The 17,329-nt window shown below is 44.2% G+C and overlaps 1 protein-coding gene and 1 long non-coding RNA gene across 10 annotated transcripts in view; both read left to right on the top strand.

Annotated features, from left to right (window-relative positions):
* Positions 1-17,329, top strand: part of LOC135385561 (uncharacterized) — a 390,670-nt gene that overhangs the window by 88,575 nt on the left and 284,766 nt on the right. The window lies entirely within an intron of this gene.
* LOC135385560 (glutamate-gated chloride channel-like) overlaps positions 1-17,329 on the top strand; it is a 468,552-nt gene that overhangs the window by 311,106 nt on the left and 140,117 nt on the right. The gene's annotated exons all lie outside the window — the stretch shown is intronic.

Genomic DNA, 17,329 nt, shown 5'->3' with positions numbered 1-17,329 from the left:
TCTGCGCAATAGCGTGCTTGATGCCAACTCATTACTTCCCTACATAATCACACATGCTTTCATCCCTGTCTCTCATTCTGTGCTCGCGTTCTCTTTGTACCTCACCCAGAACACTGAAGCCCCAACATTACTCCCCATCCCCAGAATATTGCATCTGTTTGTTTACATATATCTCAAATCTTTTGTTACTTTCTATTTCGCCGTCCGAGCTTCACTAAAGGTTTGCAGGTAGCATGATCAAACTCCATTATCAAGCAGAACTTTTGTCGGTATAAAATAAAACAGATCTTCGGATAATCCCTGAACATTGCACAAACGTGCTACTGTGTTTGTCTTTTTTTTTTTTCATAAATAATTTCTCTTTTCCTTGCTTCCGTTTAATGAGTGCATCACCTTGGCTGCAACAGCATTTAGCAGCTAGAGATTTGCATTTCTGTCAGTTCCGCATATTATTTCCTGTGTTTCACATTAGTGGGTTCAGTCTCGCTTCTCAACGATACAACCGAAACTACGGGTAATTTCATTTCAGTCGAATCTAAAGTGCTCTCATTGCGAAACTGCTTCAACAAAAGCTTAAAGACCTCGTTACTATTGGTTCTCAATGCAAATCACGTTCACGATATTCAAATCTGTAATGCCGCAGTTTTCTTTGTGTTTCTCGGAACTCTAAATACATCATAAGTTGGTCAGGGGCCCGCTTAAGCTGCTTGCTATAAAAAAGGACGGAAAGAAAGATATTCTTTGTTTTGAACACATATTTTTCATATATCCTCGTAGGAGGAACTTTAAATTTAAGCTATTTATGATCAGACTTTTTTAATGTCCTGTACAAAAAAAAGAAAGAAAAAAAAAGAGAGGAGGGTGGTGGTAAAAAAAAAGTAAGCTCAAAGTGCGTGTCTGTTTCAAAGAAGGAAAACTCAATCCTCGGAACGAACTCCCTCACCCTCTCAGGAAACCAGAGTTTTTCCCATGAGAGACATAACGAAAAAGGAGGCAAGAGAAAAAAATCTCGGAGTGGTAGAAGCGGGATGGAGGAAAGAGCAGCGATGGTTCAATTTATTCCTTCAGTGTCTCCCTCTCCCCGAAGGGCCGCCCCGATATAGGCAGCACTCGCTCATTTTCCTCTAGACTGAGTAGCGCAATATTTCAGAGAACGATTCTGTCCTGCGTGTTCCTCTCGTTGTATTTGCTGCCAAGATATTGTTATTATTTTTATGGTGAGGTCTCGCTCCGCTGGGTGGGGAAAGGGGCAAGAAGGCAGATATCCGACTGCCAAGCCTAGTGGCGATGACGGCCGCCGGAGGCGCCACATCAATCAAGCGTACTACTATAGCCTCCGGCAAAATTCTTCGGCTCTCCATTACGTATTGGCAACACGGGAATACTGCGGCGAAGTGCAATCTGTTTCTACCTGGTACACAGCTTACTCTGAGGATGGAGGAATTAGTTTTCGAGTTCGAGGACTCGGCTACCCCAGATGGAAAATCTTAGTCCTAAAGCTGAAGGTGTGTTTGTGGTTGTATATATATGGAAGCAGAGTGGATTCATTGCAGAGTTGTTCCGTTAATTGGTCGGTGAATGGACAGTCTGCCTTTAATTGAATAGAAGGTGCATAAATCGGAAGCTTAGCTAGCATATTTAGGATTTTCGCGTGTGTGGAAATTTATTAGACATTTATTTATTATTTAGACACTCAGAAAACCATACCAATCTAATGCACTACACCCCGTTTCTCCAAACCTATTAGTCCATTTGAAATCTACTTCATCGTTCGGATGGCATAGCAACCGTTTCAGGGATGTTTGTGATGTAAATTGTGTTTTTATATCCAGTGCCGCTAAAACTTGTCTCTCATTGGCTGAAACCCACCTGTCTGTTTGTGGTTTCCTTCTTTTCTTGTGGCCTTCTGTTCTCCTTGTTGCGTACGTAATTTAAAGGGACCATGAAATGATATTGGACAAGCCTACGATCATTTTCAATTTGTTCCTCCGTACTAAAGCATTCACCCTGTGAAATATGAAGTTGGAAATAGTTCAAATAGCGAAAATGTTTTATATTAACCACGGCCGTGAACGGCGGCTGCCACGACCCGCCTGCGAGGCGAACTGGCCGTGACATCATACACAGGGCATGTTGCCGATTCGCGGACGGTCATTTGCGAGCCAATTGCAATATTTGCAAGCAAACTTGCAAACTTCGCCATGAAATATGTTTTAATTTGACCTGGAGCTAAGATCGTATGTAATCGTTGACACGGAATCCTACCAGAGGTGCAATGTAGCCGTTTATTGTCAATATGGTTACCGGAGCACGTTTTCCTCTCTGAGCTGCTTCTTCGTCAGAAAATGTCTGTCGGTGGCCTTTTAGGAGCTGTTGCGTGCGGAACGATTCTTAGACGCTGTGTGCGTCGCATAACCTCTTCCTCCATCACTGACAATTTGCGTTTCGCCATATTTCTACTGATTTCGACGGCAGATATACAATGTCGTTGTTGTCCAAATCGAAACCATGTACCCACGTGGTGCCGCGGGGTGTGTGCTCCCAGTCGTCCATAATTGGCTGAGGGGACTGGACGTTGATGACGTAAGCCCGCTTCTAGGGGATGTATCCGGCGGGCCCGCCCCACTATTTTTGCGTGGTAACTGCGCCTTCGGTGCGCTGAATACGGTTAAAAGCTCATGTGTGTGTGGTAGTGAAGGATCATGAGAACCGTTTCCGGCAGAGTACTCGGAATTCGGGAAAATCATTTCATGGTCCCTTTAAGACTGCCTCGGAGTAAGACCTACGAGTGATTTGCTTTCGTGGTTTTTGCCACTGTTGATTTCGCCTGCGGTCAAGGGAGGATTCTAAACGATCTCGAGATTAAGGCTCGCTGCCGTTTTGTGTTCAAGCTGATCTGCATAGTCATAATGTGACGTCTGGTCTGTGTCACATCTTTTCTTTTTTTTTCGAAATACCGATGTGCTTAGAATGCCCGAGCCATTCCTCTCACCAAGTAGACCCAGAAAAGGAATTTTACCTTCAAACTGTTTCCTGCAAGTAAATTTGGTGGTTCTGTGAGTGGACAACGTTCAAAATATCCCCAAAAGTGTATATAGAATTCTGGCCAATGATTTTGAATTCCATAGATGTGCTTGTTGTCCGCGACAGCAAAACTAAATTTTTGGTACATCGCGAAGCTCTTCGCAATGTATGTTTCATTTTTTCGTCACATGGCTTTGCAACTCCAAACCCATGGCGCCCAGGATCCCCTTTTCCCCCTGGCACCTTTCTTCATTTTTCGTCGTGATCTCTAAGAATATGTTACAAAGTGTGATTGGAACTATTTGCATTGTGAAAGTAATTCCTCCAGAGCTCTAGAGCTGTCCTCCGATACTCATGTCTCAGGTCTACTTTCATTGAAAAGTAGAATATGAACAGCCTCGCACTTGAGCGTCACATTCCGGAACGTGTAGTATTGCACACTATCGCTAATACCGCGCGTCTGTGAATGACTTGACAGTAATATGACGGCTCACGGTCCCCGTCATTCTAGCCGCACAGCACCTGGCAGATAGTTTGCAGAGTATTACGAGGTACACACGAAGGTTACGAAGAACAAACCTTAAGCGTAACATCACGGTACCATTATTATCGGCAAAATTCACCTTGACAAACATTAGCGGCATGGCCGAGCAGAGACCTTCCAGTCGAATGTCGGCAAAGTTCCTCTTCATACTAACCCCCCTGACCCCCCTCCTTCCTGCTGTCCTCTCTCCATCTATCCACATCTGTACGCCGCTCATAGGCAATGCTGCTTCGCGACACTAACAGGGAATAAAAAAGAAAACATTGGTAACCATAAGGGACCAGAAATAAATCGAGCTGCTTAATGCGGAATAAGCTTCACGTACGGAAAAATAACAATGAACGTGGGTGAAATGCAAACAAATACGGGCACACCTATTTGGTTCTCAGAAACCAATGTTCGTATGATGCAACATGGCGCACTCGTTGTCAAGTCTCATCAGCTGTCTGGAAAAGCTAACACTTCAGTTACGTATACCTCAATGGAACGCTGCACCCGATCCGCAGCATCATCTCCGACCGCAGAAAAGAAGAGCGAGCAAATAGAGCGGAAAGAGGGCGGAAAGTACAGAGCCATTGGATGAGACGTGTCTTCAGTGAAAACACTACCAGCAGCGAGGGAAGCGACATAAATGTTAGATGTGTCAACAAGCACGAACCCATAGAATGGAGAGCGAGGCTCTTTGTTATCCTTGCATTGCCGACTCAAAAGAGAGCGCTTCCATCTCAACTAAGAGAGAAATATTTCGCAATTTTTATCCGGCGGTATGAGAAGGAAGGAAGAAGCCCTCGAAAGACAGCTTCAGCAGTACCTCTAATGCCCATGCAATTTTACTTGCGCCTGTGTCTGTTGATGGAAGCCGGCCGTTATATTTTCCTTTCTGAGTTTAGAAGACGCCACTACACTGCTCTTGTACTTACTTACTATTCGCGTTTCTTTTTACTGGTTGCATCTACGTCTTTGTATGTACAGTATGTTTGTGTGGGACTCTCTCCAGATAACGTACTCCCTCCTTCTCCCGCATATTGCATGTATTTAGTGTGTCATTTGTGATCCTATTTATCCTAGGTGACCGTGGGTGTGATTATGAATGGGTTCCTAGAACCGACTGTATTGTTTACGCTCCTACGCTGTTATCGTGTCAATAAAGCAACATAAAAAATACTGATACATACTTGACTATCAAGAGACTGCGAATAAGTGGGCATTTGAAGTTCGAAGACATGCAGTTAGCACGTACTATCCTTAGTTTTTTGGCAATACGTTCACTAAATCGCAGACGCTACGTTTCGCTTTTCTTAACCCGTTGGATGACCTTACGTGTAGTTCCTGTTATAAGGAACATGTAGAACACGAAGTTTTACTCAACTCACAATCAATGAACTTCGGTGCTCACTTCATATAGCGCTCTGTCGAAAGGCAGAGATATCTGCACGCGAAACAAATTTGAGATCCTAATGTTGTAGCCTCATCACTTCACCGCACTTGCCAAACGTTGATAAATTTGCAGTTCTAGACTGGGCTTCCATTTTTCCTTGGTTCGCATTTCTCTACACACTTGTATTTTGAAATATACAGTGTCCAGTACGCATCTACATGTGTCGCAATACTACGCATATCAGCTCCCAGTCGAATCCAGCCGCATTGTGGTATCTACAGGTTTTCCCGTCCATTTTAGTTCAAGTGCCAACTGAATTAGTCCAAGTGCCATCTGAAATAATCCAAGCGCCATTCAGTTTAACCTGTGCGCCATCTAAAAAAATCCAGATGCTATTTAATTTAATCCAGGTGCCATCTGAATTAATCCATGGTGTTTCGAAGCACTATAACCGTGTGTTCACACGCAGACATCTTTGGAGAGTATTTTAGTGGAAGAAAAAGTTAAAAAAGAATCTGCTGATGGAACTGAAGTTGTGTCGTGTCTTATGTGGAATATTCGCACGACGCTGAAATGTTGGGAGCTGGAGCAGAAGTATAGCAAACGGCACTGGTGCTGTCGTCTGCTACACAATATCTTCTGCCTGAACTGTTGTACAGGGTGTGTGCAGAAAAACATGACCCGCGTTTTTACATGTAACTCGTTGTCTACTTAGCCGAGGAACTTCCGGTGGCGCACGACGGCGCATTTATGCGTGCGAAAGCTACAGAAAAATCCTGGAAGCCATACTCAGTGTAAAAAAATTAACTGAGCGCGAAAACATGGGCTTCCATGCATTAGAATAGGGCGGTCATGACAGTGCATGGTAGTGCATTTTGGTCTCATGAGAGTTATGTGCAGGCACCGCTAGGGGTACTGCCGGTGAGCATCCATGTGGGACATCGTTTCGATTTATGCATCGATAGCTCCCCTAGCGGTACTTGAACACAACTCTCCTACGTGCACCACGTTGCCCTTTCATATACACCCTATTGTCCACCATGTTGCCCTATTCTGATGCACGGAAGCCGACGTTTTCGTTGTTCCGTTTATTTTTTAAGCTGGGTATGGCTTCCACAATTTTTCTACAGATTTCGCACGCATAAATGCGCCGTCATGCGCCACCGGATGTTCCTCGGCTAAGTAGACAACGAGTTACATGTAAAAATGCGGGTCATGTTTTTCTGCACACACCCTGTATATTCCGTGCAGTTAGAATAGCCACCACTAACACTGCAGACGACACCACTGGTGCTGTCGTCTGCTACAGAATATCTTCTGACTGAACTGCAGGGTATTCCGCGCGGTTAGCAGAACGCGAAAAGGCATGATGGTCATAGCAGACGACACAGTTCCTGTCGTCTGCGAAAGAATATCTTGTGACTCTGCCGTAGGATATTCTCTGCGGTTTAAGAGCACGGAAAGATAACCCGCTGAGTCACAAGATATTCCGTAGCAGACGACAGGACCAATGGTATCATCTGCTATGTGAGTCAATGCATTTTGTGCTCTTCTAACCGCGTGGAATATCCTGCAGCTCAGTGAGAAGACGTTCTGTAGCAGACGACAGCACCAGTTGTGTCGTCTGCTATGTCATGCATGCCTTTTCGCGCTATTCTAACTGCGCGAAATATCCAGCAGTTCAGTCAGAAAAAAATTCCATAGCAGAAGGTATGACCAATGGTGTCGTCTGCTATGCTTCTGCTTTAACACTCGATATCTGGCCGCCGTGCGAATGCTCCACATAAGACGCAGCAGAATTTAAGTCCTGTCAGGAGCTTTTTACTTTTCCTTCCACAACATGTCTGTAGAATATTCTGCGGGGATGTCCGAGTGAGTCCGGGGATGCGTGCGAGTACACGGTTATAGTGCTTAAAAGCACCATGGATTAAGACAGATGGCTCCTGGATTAAATTGAATGACTCTCGGATTATTTCAGATGGCACCTGGACTAATTCAGATGGCACTTGGACTAAAATGGACGGGAAAACCTGTAGTGTATTTCTAGTATAGTTCTAGCCACGTCAGCAAAACACGTACGAGACGTGCGTCGAAACTGAATCGCTACACAACATGTACTTTCCATGACACATGATTGAAATATCTTCAAAGCAATCGACGACGACGTTTGAATTTGCGAGATCGCCAACCATATACGCAACCGCACGTACCCCATGCATACGCACCCATACGCCATCATTTGTTGACAATGGATAATGCCATTAGAGGGCTGACTTACGATAGTACACGCGGTTACGTGCTAATGGGCAAACGAAGCATCAGTGGCTCCATACCACTCGACGCGCTAGCTCACATTCATTCAATACTCCTTTAAAGCGTGCCCTGCCTCAATATGATATAAAGTGAGGCGATGCCGGCTTCACAGGAGACTTTTGCAGCGCGACTCCGAGCCGTATCGAGCAGCAGTTGCTCGGTATTGATTTTCAAGGACATATTTTATGGTCTTGTATAATTCATGACATTTTTAAGGCCTATTGGCAAAACATGCGCCGTTTCTGCTTTTGCATTTGGACGTAGTCCTGTGAACACTTAAGTGAGGCACGTTTAAATATTACAACTAATCAGTTGACGAACGTAAGCTTTTCGTTGGTTTTGATGAACCCTCGTGGTCAATTACGAGTCAAATAAATATCTAGCTGTTTATTCGTTTTACTGCTCACAGACTACATTTACATACGGATTAAGGCTCGGCGATGGTAGCGCTGCCTGGGAAGTTACTGATATTTTTGTTCTGTCAGGTATCGCAGACTCAGTAGTAACGTATGCGTGATTTCAACGGGACTTCGCTTCCAATGTGTGCGTTCGACAATAAACGTAACGAGTAACGCTCCGCATCCGCTTGCGCCTCTCATCAATAACGCTTGGAGAAAAATCGGAAAACAACAAAAAGAGAGACCTATCCGTATATAATCAATCTACTATATGACATAAATGGTGGGTCATGCACACTCTAGGTCTACAATTTTAGCGCCATTGTATCTCGCGGCACAATCACATGACCTCAGTTTCATAATTTCTTCGTCACTGATCCTTCTATAGGTCACGGCTGAAATGTGATGAAGGCAAGCGTACAAAATATATTTTCTCTCGTATACGCGTTCCCTCAGTTGTCGTTCAAGCTATCGTGCTATTCTTTCCAGGAGGAGGCGCTGTCGTGTCTCTGATCTCTTGTGCCCGATGTGTTCTCCTTTCTCATTCGACGTTGCTCCGAGCGCAGCCATCTCCATCACCATAATCGATATCAGTCTCGCTTTGTTGTTTTTTTTTATCCTCGCCACTCTCTGCGCTGTAGCTTTTTTCTATATTCCTAAGCTCTTCTTTGCCTTTTTTTTACATTCAAAATGTTGAACCTTAGCGCCATCTGTGCTCCCTACAGATAACGACGTTGTTTCTTATCCGTCGCTTGTATTTCTTTTAGGAGAAGTGATCGAAGTAGTTGTCGAGCTTGTACTTAAACTACGATCATGCTCAATATCTAACTATTGGAAAAGCTATCATGTTTTAGCATAGACACCGGCGATTTTTCTTTTGTGTGTGTGGGTTTTTAGGCACGAATTTTGTCGATATGAGGCCTTCAAAGAATGCAGGCCATATTGCGTTGTAGCTGCGAAAGACATTTTCAAAAGTGGAAACACTATGTCACTTTATAGTTTGTTGTATCCTGCGTGGTGACACTTTCGCGAGCGAGATAGAAAATTACAATTTTGATCCTATTCGCTGCATGTCATTGTTGTTCGGCAATGAATCTGCGGGCGTGCTGCGGGGGGTGCTATTATTTCCTTACCTGCTGACATGAGTGAAGGGTTTGCGAAACGTGTTTTGCATTTCGCTTCATCCATATCTTCAGCTAGAATCATGTGTGACAGAATGTTGGGATCAGCAAATTTCAATCTATAATATTTGCCCTCCACAAGCTTATTTTTCAGTCGATGACTCGCGCCGACTTTACAGCACGTACAGCACCTCTTTTCACTAAATTGAACCAGTTTGCTGCACAATAATTTATTCTTACGGTTAGCAATTGAAATAGCTCAGCAACAAGTAGAAAGCAACGGCGAAGTAAAAGACCGGTATTCCATGGCAGCTCCTGAAGTTGAAACAATTTCGCGCAGACAATCTATGAACGCGTAGGTATGAGATGCGTAGGCTTCGCTATCTGCATTTTCCTGTAATTATTTTTCATCCACGACGCAAAAGAAAGGAAACCTCTCTGTTAATAGATCTTATCGTAACATAGAACATACTTTTGATTGGCGAATAATAAATTGTCGAATAATTTGATTGGCATTAATTAGGCGAAGAGTGTCGTCGACAAAAACGTGATGTGATGTGATAGAAAAAGAAATACGTTTCTCAGTTGGTTTTCCTTCTTCTATCAATATTTCTTGCATGATCGCATGTTGGGCTACGCCGCGTAGGTTTGAGCCCATAGCAAGCCATTGTTTTCTGAGTTATTTTACTGGAAGAGCTAAAACTTTGCAAGCTTGGGTTGATTTCCAGGTGCGTTATTTGACAGGGCTTAGTGCTGCCTTTACAGGTGATGGACGATAATCGGGAACATGTAGTGGAATATGAATTGTACAGTTTTCTTACTGCCGTTTCTGAGTTAAAATTTAAACAACCGTAGTCACGTTATTCAAGAATGATTTCTGAATAACGGACAGCTTTAACTCACTGCGTCGTGTAAAATTGGTAGACGAAGAAAGGTGTTTCCGAAAATGGTGGTCCATGGCAGCCCATAAATATCACCAACGAAAGTGAGCGAAGTTACGTTTTCTTAGTCGTTTTCATTCTGGTATTAGACGACAGCGACGACGACGACGACGACGAAACGAGTAAAGACGTGTTGCATAGCGCTCTTCGTTGGCCTATCGCTCGATAATCTTTACTCGCGACTGACCTCTGCTCCTATACTCAACTTATTTTACTCGACCTCAGTAAGGTTCAACCGTTCTCTTCAAGCGCGTATGATTTCCACGTAGCCGCTTCTACAGCGAGCGCTGCGACGAGAGACTGCAGTAGTGCCACCTGTGGCATGCACTGCTAACCACGAGGCGAAGTGTTAGCAATCCAGGTCAATGGCTACATCACAGACAACGACGGCAGATATGTCAACGCCAGCAAATAGGTCAAGACTAACAACAACTGTAAGAGAAGCCACTCATCAGACACAGTTGAGCAAACAGCCGCAAATCGAGCACGAGTTGATGACAGTGGTGACCCCGACTCCGACAACTCTAAAACTTGTGCAATATTCAGTGTCGGCTGTGAGAACGTAGTGAACCCGGTTCAGTACGAACGTATGAGTCCTTTATTCGCGCAAACTCCAACTGCCTAGCGTCATGGTGATAGTCCAAGAAAAAATAAAGACGCACAGGATCGTCATTGGGGGCTCAGTCATTATCGCAGTATCATCACTACCTGCCGCAAAGAGCCTTTCAGCATTAGCCAGCCTTGCTGGAGCTGCCGTCACAACCAGTACAAACGGCCAACTTCTTGAATGCCTGAAGGATTCAGGTGCACTTGAAGTGCATAGGCAACGACTTTGCAACTTCGACGAATACGGATCCACCATTGAAAGAAACATGCTGAACGTTATCAAGACGTTCTGGTCCGATGTGCAAATGCCAGAATCCGTAACTTTGGGTTTTAATACTTACGGACTATCAGAATGAATTCTTTTCTCCCACATAATGCTTTCGGTGCCTTCGTTACGGCCATCTGACAAACTGCCAAATGTGTAATATTTGCGCTTGACCTCATGAACACAAGACATGCTCTAATAGGAATAAAGTGTGCCAATTGCAATGGGTAGCACGCCGCAACATATGGTTGCCCAAACCAGTTAGTGTAGCGGTTCAAGCAGTCAGGGCAGACGCACGCGAAGAAGCACACGACGAAAGAAATAGGGAGGCAGCCCCTCAAAGACAACTTGAAGCCACGCGAGCGGTGCCACCTGCCTCAACATCAGAGTCAACCCCAGTCCCTCATACGTATACCACAGGGACTATCTCCCCTCTTCTAATGTCGCCCCAAGAAGAGGACCACAAAGCCACCTCAATCCACATAAAGCGCACAGCCCGTGCCGCACAGGAGGTGCCACCTCCAATTTCACGAAAACCGCCGCTTAAAACACCATCGCCACTGTTCGCTTCACCAGAGCACAGGGCATCACTAGTCTTATCAATCATCCCATTCCTCGTGGAAGCACTTAAAGCTGTTCTTGCAGCAATCCCCACCGCTCAAAACCTCCCAGAAGTCAAATCAAAGTTCTCATTGGAGGCCCAGCTAATGCAGGCTTTCATAGAACTAGAGAATAAGTAACACATACGCCGAGACCCGTATCCTCCAGTGGAATTGCAACGCCATAAAATATATTGGTCACATTAGGAACTTTTCTTTGTAGGCTCGCTACTCCAATGCAAGCACTATATGAAGCCGATCTAGGCACAACCTGCTGCAGCATCAGGTCCATTTCTCGTCACCGACAACATCAAAAGCAATATTGGCCATTCGCAGGGATCTCCCTCAAGCATTGATTGCTTCTAACTCAACGAATGCTATTCGCTATGTTGCCTGCAAAATTACGCTTATGGGAAGCAGCTTCACAATCGCAATCGTCTACCTATAATCCCAAAACAAAGCTAGTGAAGACCTGCGTATACATCCTCCTGAACCACCTCACAGAACCGTATCAACTCTGCGGATACTTAAATGCTCACTCACTACCGTGGGGTGGTTCGACGATAAATTGATGCCGTAACCTCACAGTGCGATGGATCACTGATTTACAGCGAGACACTCCTCTGCTTTGGACCTTCCTACGTGTTAACGTGAGCTAGCAAACGACACCGTATGGCCCACCGACTTAGAACATCGAGATAGCGATCATATTCCTATCTTAATCGTAATACGTGATCGTATAAGCGTTATAGTGCACGGCTTCATCCAGCGATGAACCACTACGATGTCTAACTGACAGGCTTTCAGAAAAGCGAATACATAGACACTCAACAAGGAGATATCCACGCGTGATTTCGTTTGTCCGTGTGTGTATTTTCATTTTCTTCAATTTATTTTATTCATTTTACCTTTCACTTTCACCTTTCACTTTATTTGCTGTCATTGTGGCGCTACCAAGAAGTGGAGCAGTAGTGCTCTGACTTGTGTCAACCTGCTACAATTTTGTAACTAAACATTTATCTCTCGGTCTGGTATCTTCTTTATGTGCGCGTGGTGCTGGTGCTGGAGCACGTACCCTTCCAAGAGCGATTACGGGAAATTTCGTTTACTTGTTCAGCGAAGGGGGCTACGTATGCCTGTAGGGCAGTATTCCATCTATTGCATAAATAAGGTGATATAATACAGATACTTTCTGGCGCACTTCAAATTAGCATCGGAAAGATATCACTGCCAGTTTGAAAATGCCTACAGGGCACGGATAGGCAATACGTTTGGAACAGCGCAAATTAAAACGTATCGAGAAATTATCATGAAGCCTACGTAGAGAGCACCAGAGACTATGGGACATTTTCATGTTCGACCGCATAGTTATTGGTTTAGAGAATCAGTCGAAGACGCTGGAGGCGAAATATGTTCACGCTTCGATAAAATATCTTTTTATCAAATGCCAATCGTAATGATCTATTATTTTTCTTTTTTCACGTGACACTTTATAAGTCTTCGTCGAGCAAACAATAGGATTAACCGCCTTAAAATTGCCATTGAGAGCATCAGTCATGCATTTTCTTTGTGCACTGCAGTGAGATGTTTTAGGATGAGATATTGGACAGCATTTCTGGAAGGTCCAGGTACAATGGGTTCGATAGCGACGTGATGGCTGTAGTAAAAGCTCAGATTGTGTGTGTTTGTCTGTTTTCTCATGCCGACGGCGTACGTCCGGACTAACCTGTAGATGCTGACAATAGTGCTGACGGCGGTGGCGTAGATGCGTCCATTCTAATCACAGTATTTTTATTTGAATTTATTTAAACTTTACAAAGGTTAATGGGTAGTACAGTCCATACAGATGGAGGACCCAGAGGGAAAAGTGCGCTCGGCTATGGGAATGACTTCTCCCGATTGTAACTTATGGGGGGACGCTCGAATATAGGTTCGGAAAGGAAGAACACTTTATTTCAAGTTCCAAATATGTGGGAATAGCTTCAGGATGATTTTTTTATAGAATATCGGGAAATTTTGAGCTTTTGTCCTATTGTTTATACTGGAACAGCTTGATTTAGTGAGCATATGCAGCGACGTCGGAAATTCACTCACTCATCGAATTCACTAGACTGCGGCATGGTAATTCCCCGTAAAGCAAATGACTGAAAGAGACCATACATTTTCTCTTCAATAGAGCATCATCGTATTCCACAGGAGATCTGCCGCACGTAAAGTGACTAGAGAAAGTGCCATGAAGTGTTCGTTTGTGACCAGTTTAGACGGAGTTGTTTACACAAACTAATACAAATAAGCAGTGATGGCCACTAACTACTTCTACAGTAGTTTAACTATAACTACTAACTACTTTGTGATTGAGTAGTTTAACTAGTAGTTCAACTACTTTTCGGGGGAGTAGTTAAAACTACTTTTTTAACTACTGCAATGTAGTTTAACTACATCTATAACTACTTAACGTTGTCCACCAACACCAATCCCTTGTAGTGTTCTTGGACACCTAAATATGAATCACAAGCACTAATAAACTTTGGCTCAAGCCATTGCTACGATCGTCAAATACAAAGCTTGCGGCGGGATTCTCTCTGTGCCTACGCGATAAACTAAGTTGCAGAATTATTTCACAGCAAATGAGGCTTCACTAGACAAGCATTAAAAGTGAAGATTTAGTACACATGCACGACACAATTGCTCTGCACCTCCGTTCTCATCAAACAAATAGCTCAAGGTAAAAGTCGGAAGCACAATCGTGCCGTAAAGCTTGCGGCAAAATCGGACGTAGTTGGCGCCTTCAGTAACCTAACTACTGTAGTTAACTACTTAAAATAGTAGTTTAACTCGTAGTTGCCACTACATTTCTGCAAGTAGTTGATAACTACTTTTTAACTACAATCAGGTAGTTTAACTAGTAGTTTAACTACATGTAGTTAACTACTGGCCATCACTGCAAATAAGATATATTTTTTAATTTCCTACGACGAACGGGATACGTTTAAATGATGATTTTATTCGTACTTTATTTTAATGATGAGGAGTACGTTTAGGGTACTCTTAACAGATAAAACTCACAGACAACACTTAGCTATGATACACCCTCACGTTCTTCGACAAGTTATTTAAAATCGCTCCTCCACCTTCTATTTGTTTGTCTTTCAGTTATATGGCTTCACAACCAACTCGTTGGTCGTTACAAGCACGGAACAATGCAGGGTTTATATTGCAAAAAAATTCGTCGGAGACGTTTTTCTGTGAATTCTGCTTTAAATAACGTTTAATCTCTTTTAATCACGCTTTTGTCGTTTCTTTCACTGCCAGCTTTGAGTGTTAAGAAATTATCGCTGCGTACCTAAAAATGGTATGAACAGTATAACCCTTATTAAAATACTGATAAGCACGTTTTCATTTCAAGTGCTCTCATTTTAAGTGTGTTCATTTCATTTCAAGAAGGCTTTCTACATGTACATAGCATCGCATAGCTGTGTGCTTCCACCCGATATAGCTGCACTCAACGAGCTGCGCAGATCGCAGACACATTTTCACGAGCCCTGTTTTCTTTTTAAAGGCACTTGTACTTCGTAGTCATAAAGACCCTGTTTACTTGAAATGTTGAGCGCGCAAGGGCATCCGTACCGCGTTTTACAGCTTTACCAGCTGGTGCACCTCCCGTGTTTCACCCATTCACGCCTGCATGATGTCGAAACCCGCTGCGCAGGAAATTTATTCGTGACCGTGTGGTTGTATTCCAAAAGGCCTTTTGCGATGGCGCTGCGTGTATTTCAAATAGCGATGCTCCATTCGATGCATAAGCGCTACTAATGTTACCGTTAGAGGGAACTGCCATGTGTAGGTTGTCTTGGTATCGTGAGTGTTATGTAGAATCCGTGCACAGCTGCCATATGCATCGACGCAGGGAGGCTCACCATGTGAATTGGTCGGTATCCACGTGATGATCGACAACTGGTCGAGGAAGGAGAGCGGGTGTTATTACCTCTTTGGCGTATATCGTTCGTTGTGAGCGCAAAATATGTCGCCGTTTAGTATGCTTTGAAATTTTTGTTCAGTGCATGTGACGACACGAAGAACGCTTCCGGACATTCCGGAAGACAACGAGAGGATAGAGAGGTAGCAAGCGAGCTGGTGGTATAGATCCATAACTTAAAAACCCGAGACTAGGGGACAAAAAACGACAAACACAGACAAGGTCTCAACACCTTGTTGAGACCTTGTCTGTGTTTGTCGTTTTTTGTCCCCTAGTCTCGGGTTTTTAAGTTATGGATTCCGGAAGAGTTTATAATTCATTTTGGAGAGACGCTGTGTTTCCATGGTACCGGAAACAAAAACAAGAAAAAATGTCCCACATTCAGCAGCGCGAGATTTACTAAAACAGGGACTCTGGATTGTTGGCACTGCTGCATAATGAGCATAGCTGGAGCAAAAGAAAGGCGGATAACACGAAGAGGAGTACTTGTTTAGGCGCATTAAGTAGCAGCTCTAGCCAATGCGCTCGGTGTACTCTGTCTCTAGTACTCCGGTGTGCCTACTAATGGGTCTTTCAGAGCCAAGGGTGCTATACGCAAGTTTCCAAGGTCGCCCATTGGTTTTCAGGCCTTCCCTTCCTCCGTACGTCACGGAGCAGAGCGCTCCGACCTGCAAGATGGAGCGTGAATTTATCGAAAGCGCAGCTCTCCAGAAAAGGAGTGACACCGTTTAGCAAAAAGGAGCGCGCTCCCGACGCCCTAGAGACGCTAATTAAAGGGGCACTAAAATGCAAAAACAACTTGTTCTCAAATAAAAGTCAGTGTTTGTATTAGTATAGTGCAAGCAAACTTAGTTCACACAGCGCTACCGTTTAGAAAAGAAAGAAAAAGAAAAGAAGACAGAGCCGTCTTGGCGGCAACCAAAAGGATCCTCAGGGAGCAAAGACTGGCGGCATCTAATGAGACAGCAGGAGAAGCACACGCATGCCTATCGTGTGCGCGTGGATTTGGAACGAGGCCGGTCGTAGTTCCGTACATGCGCTGCATGATGCGCATTGCTGCATTTTTTACTACCGATTTACTGAATTTTAGCCCACAACAGTTATCACAAATGTTGAACTGACAACAATTATATTCACGTCCTTCGGACAGTGGCACCTGTCCTCTTCGTAACTCGCACTATGATACAGAAGACCTACTTATTGCCTCCTCTGCCTCTTTCGCTACATGAGCATATAAAGTCTGAATTCGTCTGCTCTGCTACTGCAAACCACCGTTATGCGAATTCAATAACTCGCAAATGATTGCAGCTAACTTGGAACCTGCAGACCTGAATCTGTAGACAATATTGCGACACGCTTTCCAGAAAATCAGTCTTGAGAAAGATATGGGACGACTTTATTTCAAAGTTTTCCCATTTAGTACGCGGAGACGTTCAATCATTACTCGCAGACGACTGTAGTTCGTCTCCATGGATACGACAGCTGAAAGCTCGTTGGTGATTGGCTACCTCCATTGAAAACGCGATCCTGATTGGCTGACTCTTGCTTGTTACGTCACATCGACGAGTAAGCAAGCTTTCTCTATTTAGGTGGTGCTGGCGTGGCACACGCGTGCACGCGCAGCATGAACTAAAAGCACCCGATGTATACCCGATGCACGAGCTGAAGCGACGTTCACTGCTTAGTGCCGAAGCAAGAAAGAGTCCAGTATAATTCTGATTGTAGCTTCATAACGGAATCGAAGTTTTGAAGTATGACAACAAGTGCGAACTTAACATTGCGTGTAACATAGTTTGAAGTGAACTTGTTTTTTCATTTGCATTTGCATTTCTGGTTGACCGCGTCTGTTTTGATCCAGCGTTGCTATTGTGCACGACTTCGTGGGTCTCCGCTAAGGTACGCTGATTTTGCACTGATACCACGCGTGAAAACCTTTTGTCCGCCCTTCTTCGATGTCCCGGTAATAAGAACCCCCGATCCGATCCCAGACTTGGTGATATCAGGTCCCTAGTAGTTTAAGAACAGTAAGGGTCCGACTGTGTGCCCAGTGACGTGCGCGCTGCGCATGTACACCTTCTTGTTTTATGTTCCTTGCTGAACTGAACGTTAGACTAGAGGCGCCGCTGTATATACGAGGGGCGTTCAAGTCAAACCGGGACTTTTC

Source organism: Ornithodoros turicata, chromosome 2 (assembly GCF_037126465.1).
Source record: "Ornithodoros turicata isolate Travis chromosome 2, ASM3712646v1, whole genome shotgun sequence".
NCBI lineage: Eukaryota > Metazoa > Arthropoda > Arachnida > Ixodida > Argasidae > Ornithodoros > Ornithodoros turicata.
Note: the sequence above shows the minus strand (reverse complement) of the source record. Positions and strands in the feature narration are given on the sequence as shown.